At 49.6% G+C, this 6,000-nt stretch overlaps 1 protein-coding gene across 1 annotated transcript in view; it reads right to left on the reverse strand.

Moving 5' to 3' along the window:
• ADAMTS10 (ADAM metallopeptidase with thrombospondin type 1 motif 10) overlaps nucleotides 1–5,384 on the reverse strand; it is an 83,383-nt gene extending 77,999 nt beyond the window's left edge. Inside the window, exon 1 of the mRNA XM_071451830.1 lies at nucleotides 4,832–5,384. The gene's annotated coding sequence lies outside the window, so the exon portion shown is untranslated. The remainder of the gene's footprint in view (nucleotides 1–4,831) is intronic.
• Nucleotides 5,385–6,000: the final 616 nt, after the last annotated feature.

Consider the following 6,000-nt stretch of genomic DNA (forward strand, 5'->3'; position numbering starts at 1 on the left):
CCACCCTGCCAGGGAACAAAGACATGTCTGGTTATCAGGCTGGACGTGCCTCAGGGGAGGGCACAGTCCCCTAGAGCCCCTGTCACCAGGTGCCACATCTTGTGCACCCACAGCTCAGGCTGGAGCTGGAGAGACAGGAGAACTCTGCTGAGCTTCCCAAGAAAAGCCTCTGAGGTGACTCCTGCTGCCCAGCAGAGCTGGGAGAAGCACTGAGGGACCTGAAGGGGTCAGCAGCTTTTTCTGTCACTGTCACAGCACAGCCTCATCCAGCACTGCCCCAGCAATGGCCCAGCCCTGCCCAGGGGGGTGGATCCACAGCATGGCCCAGCTCCAGCTCCCCTGGGGCTGAGCTGATCCTGCCAGGCTGAATTAAAGAATAAGAGATGTTGGAAGGGTCATGAGGAGGTGTCTGGTCCCATCCCACTCACAGAACTGAGTTCCCTTTGTGTCACATCAGGACCTCAGAGCCCAGCCTGTCCCAGAGGGGCACAGGAGGAAATGCAGGGGGCTGTGGAGTGGGACCCTAAAGCAGCAAAGCCAATTTGGACCTGCCTGTCCTCCCAGGAAAGCAGAACCAGTCAGAGAAGGGATGGCACAGAGAAAGTGTCCTTCAAGAGCAGGAAAAACCAAGGAGGGATTTGGTGACAGCCAAGGTAACAAGGCCATGGGATCACCCCCAGGGTCCCCTCAGTGCAGGGCAGTGACCATGGCAGAGACACCCACAGCCCCCAGGACAGCTCACCCTGATACCCTGGGGTTTAGGCTTTTCTGTTCTGTTTTGGTCTGCAGCTTTTAGCTTTATATTAAGGCTATATATATATATATATATATATATATCTCTATATCCTATAACCTATATATATCCTATATCCTATATATATCCCACATCCTCTATATATATCCTATAAATATCTCTATGTCCTATATCCTATATATATCCTATATATATATAATCCTATATATATATAATCCTATATATAATCCTATATCCTATATATATCCTATAACTATATACATATATGTCCTATATCCTATATTTATCACCATATATATATATCCTATATATATCCCATAAATATATATATGTCCTATATCCTATAAATATCCTATAAATATATATATATGTCCTATATCCTATATATGTCCTATAAATATATACGTATATGTCTTATATCCTATATATATCCTATATATATATATATATATAGGATATATATAGGATATATGTAGGATATAGGATTTATACTAGGATCTCTTCACAGGCTGAGTGAAGACAAAACAATCCTATTCCAGCAGGAGACTCAAGGACAATCCCTTCAAACTCAGGCCCAAAGGACAAACAACGTGAAAAGAGGAGGGTGGGCAAGCAAGCAAGGAGGATGAAACTTCATAATTTGAAGCTGTTAATTGGACAATTAACAATACAATTGTTGTTAACTGGACAATGAACAATTGAACAATAGTTAACTCCTATATGCAAATGGACTAAAACTTATAAAAATGTGAGATCTTGTGGCCAAGCCCTTTTTGTTTCCATTTTGGAGCCATCTGGGCAGAGCCACGACTGTGGCTGTGGCACTGCCAGGGTGTGGCCTTGGAAGGCTTTCAATAAAATATCCATTTTATCCCTCTGAACTCCCTCTAGTCTCTGTTCCAGCTCCTCAAGGCATCACCCCCATGCAAGGGGAGCCCTGCAGGAGCAGGGATGCCTCCTGTGGGATGAAGCCTTGCAGAACTCTTCAGCTTTGGGATCCCTCCAGCCCTTGCAGACCTGCAGATTTTGTCCTGGCCCCTTGGGAGCTCCAGGAGATCTGCTGGGTAGAGATTTTGGGCCCTTTTCCCCTCCCTGCAGGTTCTTTACTGAGGGAAATGTGGCCCAGATGCAGTTCCTTCCTCCACGACCAGGGAATGAAGAGTTCCTAACCCTGACAGGACTGAGCTCATCCTCTGCATTTACATTTTGGTCAAAGCCACTTCCCAGTGAGGTCACAAATCCCACAGGAGGAGGCCAGGACTTCACCTGCCAGTTTAGCTCATTTGGGACCAACATTTAGGAGTGTTTGAGTTCAGAAAGATTTGCAGGACAGCACAGGAATAGATTAATTGTAAGTAATTTTTCCTTTTAAATTAAGCAATAATATAAGAGTAGGAAACACAATATTGATAATTGTGATAAACAGAAGTGTAAAGCTGAGGGTGTCCCATCCCTGGAAGTGTCCAAGGCCAGGTTGGACAGGGCTTGGAGGAATCTGGTGCAGTGGAAGGTGTCCCTGCCCAAGGCAGGGGTGGGACTGGATGAGCTTTAAGGTTCCTTCCAACCCAAACCATTCCATGATTCCATGAAAGACTCTGAGTAGTCAGACATGGAATATCCCAAGCATTTCCCAGCCTGGGAGGATGCAGAAGGTGAGAGAGGAGGAGCAATGGAGCAGCTGGATGGACACCCTGCACTGATGTTGCTCCACTGAGGTCAGACGGAGCTAAAACATTCCAGCAGTTTCCCAGTGGAGACTCTCCCAACCCTTCAGCTGCCTGCAGACTTCACTGAAGGTCCTCACAGTAACCAAGATGGGAAAGTTGGCTTGGATGGTGTCCCTTTAAACCTCCCTCAGTGCTGGAAAGCAGGGCTGCATCCAGGCTGGTGGTTTTCCATGTGCCTGTGTCCTCCATGGGGTCCGACCTGCTCACAGATTCCTGGGAAATGTTTGTAACTCCTCGCCCTGCAAACATTTCCTACAGTGGTGGGGTCAGGCAAAGACCTCTCTGCCTTGGGTGCCTTCAGCACATCTGAGCTGACATCCCCCAGCCAGCTGCTTCTGAAAACGTGATGGGTTTTGTCCCAATCCTGTTTGTTCTAAGCTCATCTTGTGTTAACCCAAGATCGAGGCAGGGCAGGACGTGACAAACACATCCTGCACTGCTCCCAGCTCAGGAGGAACTCATTGCTGGAAACTTGGCAAGAAAAGTGGGGTTTGGAGTCGGGGGTTTCAGATAAGCTGGAGATAAGGGAATCATGGAACGATCCTGGGCTGAGGACCCTCCATGGAGCTGCTCCTTGGGGAAGAAGAGCCCGGGCTGTCCCTGCACCAGGATTCCATGGAAGGGTGAGAACAGCAGCTCCTCCCCACTCATCCCTGGGTGGCCTGGAGCCATGGGTGATAAGAGAGCCTCTCATGTTTCAGGTTGGAGGAACAGACACTGTTTATGTTGAGCAGCACCACCTTCCTCCCCTCGGGGGCTCCTCTTCAGCCTCTCGGCGGCTGCTCAGGCCCGGCTTATCGGGGCCTCCCGGTGCCAAAGGAAACAGCTCGGCCCCCCCAGCCTCATCCGGGCAGAGCTGATTTGCAGGAGATGACAGCACCTTTCCCATTCCCCGCGTGGGGAATGCAGCTGGAGCCGCCCCAGAGAGGCGCCGGGAGGTTTTTGGGATGTCGGGAGGAGGAGGAGGAGGAGGAGGAGGAGGAGGAGGAGGAGGAGGAGAGGAGCAGAGGGTGCTGCCCTGGGGCGAAGCAGGAGCGGTGGGAGGCTGAGGATGGAGCAACTGGAGCACTCAGCACGTTCCATATATGGAGAAACTTCGGGAACAACCTCCCCAGGACTGCGGGGAGCCTCACTGATGGAGGCATTTTGGAGCAGTCCCTGCAAGGCTGGTCCCAGCTCAGGGAACATCCCAGAGCTGGGAATCACCTGGATGTCCCACAGAACGATTCCCCTTCCACCTTAGGGAACTCCCCAAAGCCTCCCTGCCATGCCCAGCATCCCACCCTGGCACCACTGGGTGCTGCTAGGGAGGATAAAACCGAGCACGACCAGAACCAGAGCTCTGCTGGTCTCCAGCACTGGGGATGTTGGCAGGGATCGCAGCAGGAACACAAATGTCCCCTGAGGTTTGCATCTCTGCCACAAAAGAAGTCCCCAGAAATGGGCCTCGCTGTGAAATTGTAAATTTACCTGCCCCCAGCACAGCTCCACACTTCCCTCTTGGTTGGTTCTTCCCCTCTGGAAGATATTTGCCAAGGTTATTTTATAAACTCCTTTCTATTTATAGCCCAGCTCCTTCAGCTCTAATGAGATAATCTTCTGGCATCTCACCACCACTAATATTTACTTTGATGTTTAAAATAACATCTTCTGAGGGATTGATTTAAAAAAAAAAAAACCAATAAAAAACCACCTTTAAAACATAATCAAAGCAAAGAAAGAACTGAGAAGAGCAGTGGGGCCGAGCTCCTGGGGATGCACATGGAGTCTGTGACACTGCAACTTTTTCAGGGCAGACTCTTTATAATCCTCTGAGCACATCAGGAGGGAGAGAGGCATTGGCAGCTCCTGAAGATGGAGAGAGAGACAGGGAAGGAGGGAGAGGGAGCGCGGGCTGTGTTTATTCTCAGGAATGAAGGCAGCAAGGAACGTTTCATTCTGCAGCAGGGCTTGGAGCTGCTGCTCTCTGTAATTGAGAGCTTGGCCCCGGGCAGCTCAGCAGAGCAGATTTGGGGTTTAGAGAGGCAAACATTCGATCCTGGGGTTAATTCAATTAAAAAGAAGGGCTGGGGGAGGCGAGGGAGGCAGCAGCAGAGCCCAGCTCCCGCTGCCTGCAGCCACTTTGAAACACAAGCCTGCGTTTTTATGGAAACTCTGAATGTTGGAGAAGGGTGAACATGGTTTTCATTCTCATAAATGTTTTTCCAGCGTGCAAGGCTCTCTGGGCTCATTCCTTCTCCAGGGAGATGGTTCTGATTTCAAAGAACATTCGCATTCCCTCCACCCCAGACCACCCCACTCCAACCTCAAAGAGCCTCCTCTGGAAAAATTATTTTAAAGAGTGTTTTACCTTTTCGAGTGCTTTCCCTTCTTTCTTCTTTTTTTTTCCCCCCTTTTAATTCCTTCAGCTTCTCTCTCTTTTTTTTTTTTTTCCTCTTCTTTTTCCCAGCAGCAGCCAAAAGCTCCTCTCTCCCCCTCAGCCCTGCGTGTGTCAGAAAGTTTCCAGGCTGAGGGTTTGTGTCGCCTTCCTTAAGAAACTTCTTCTGTCAGACCCAGGCAGAGCTGGAGTTGGAGGCTTTGCTAAAAAGTCTCCTTTCAGGAAGTGAGGAGTAATAAGAGAGCAGCTCGGAGGCAGCACATGGATAGGAGCTGCTCGAGAGAAAAAAAAAAAAAAAAAAAGAAGAAGAAAGGAGAAGAAGAAAAAAAAAAACAACTTTGCTCAGGAATTTTGCCAGGATTATCCAAAAGAGAAAAAAAAAAAAAAAAAGAAAATAAAAAAAAAAGAAAATCCCCAAACCCACAAGGCTGGAAAAGTCCCGCCCTGGCTGCTGACATCAGTGCAGAAGGCAGGTCTTGGCTGAAGCGGTATAAAACTTCTCAGCCTTTCTGTGGAGGAGCAGGGAGGGAGCTTGGGGCAGCCCTGGAGGCGATGCTGGGGCTCCCCTGTGGATAAAACACCCCAGGAACAGCCAGAAAGGACAGAGGCCGTGCTGGCAGTGCCACACAGAGCAGACAAAGCAAAGCCTGCCTTGGTTTTGGTTTGGTATTTTTCCCCCCCCAAACAACAAACAACACCCCCATCGTGCATTTTAACCAGAGCTTTCCCAGTGCTGTTAAAAACTCAGGGAGAGCGTGAGGAAAGGGCCTGAAAGGCTCCACAGCAATGGCAGGGACTGGCTGGGAATCGACAGAAAGCCCTCAAGAACTCGCCAGTGTTTTCAGAAGTCCCTTCCCTCTGCAGTTACATCATTCCTGCCCCGCTGGCTGCGGGGATTGCGCTGCTCTCCTGCCCTCTGCCACCGTGGAGGGTCCCACTGAGGGACAAATCCCCCTCCAGAGCAAAGAAGAGCCCCTGGGAATAACCAAAACAACCAAACTCTGCTCGTTTCCAAACAAGCCCCTGGCAGGACACCTCAACAATAAAAGGCAGGAGCTCATTTCCTCCTTCCTTCTGAAGGCGGCTCTGGGATTTCAAAGCTGAATTCGTGAGCCTTGGTGGAGAGAGAATTACCTGGCAGT

This window comes from Agelaius tricolor, unplaced genomic scaffold, assembly GCF_023055355.1.
Source record: "Agelaius tricolor isolate 1412-34295 unplaced genomic scaffold, bAgeTri1.0.p SCAF_33, whole genome shotgun sequence".
Classification (NCBI taxonomy): domain Eukaryota; kingdom Metazoa; phylum Chordata; class Aves; order Passeriformes; family Icteridae; genus Agelaius; species Agelaius tricolor.